This window comes from Triticum dicoccoides, chromosome 4A (genome assembly GCF_002162155.2).
Source record: "Triticum dicoccoides isolate Atlit2015 ecotype Zavitan chromosome 4A, WEW_v2.0, whole genome shotgun sequence".
NCBI lineage: Eukaryota > Viridiplantae > Streptophyta > Magnoliopsida > Poales > Poaceae > Triticum > Triticum dicoccoides.
In genome coordinates, this window is record NC_041386.1 from 82,992,369 (window position 1) to 82,993,106 (window position 738).

Genomic DNA, 738 nt, shown 5'->3' on the forward strand with positions numbered 1-738 from the left:
AGATTTCCAACGCCCTATCATTTGCCTCAATTGGATTAGCCGTTTAGAAATGGCATCGAAAATTCAAACTCTGCTATTTGGTTTGCGAAATTCTATGATTTTCCAAATTACTCTTTATCCATAGGGAATTAGAGAAAACTTTCAACATTTGGAAGGAGCGGTTTTACAGCAGCTTTCCAACACCATATTATTTGCCTCATTTCGATAAACAGTTTAGGAATGCGATCGAAAATACGAGTCACGTTTTTGTGTGAAGAAAAAACGGTTTTTAAAACCGCTCTTAAACCGCTTGCATTTTGCCCAAAATTTAACTTGGGTCGTGATACTGGTGTCCATAGCTTTCCAACGGTATATCGCAAGCTCCATTTGGGCAATGTTGGCTGAAGTTCAACCTAGCACTGGGAGAAGTTCAGGTCGAACAACTCAAGCAGTAAAATTGCAAAAAAACGCAATTTCATCACAACCCGAGAGCAAAAATCCGTCAACAAGCGATATTCCTATTTAAAACGGGTATTTAATTGTTAAAAATGTTTCTAGATTACACTAACATCATATAGAACACAACTGAACAGAATAATTCGCTCGAGGAGACACGGTTGCGAAGATAGCCTGAAGGTCGGGTTCGTACAAAGGGAAGTTCAGGTGCGTTACTCAGGCAGTTCAGGTTGTGATCAGAATATTATTCTGATCCTGTGATCAGAATAGTGTTTATGTATGTATGTATGTGTGTGTGTGTGT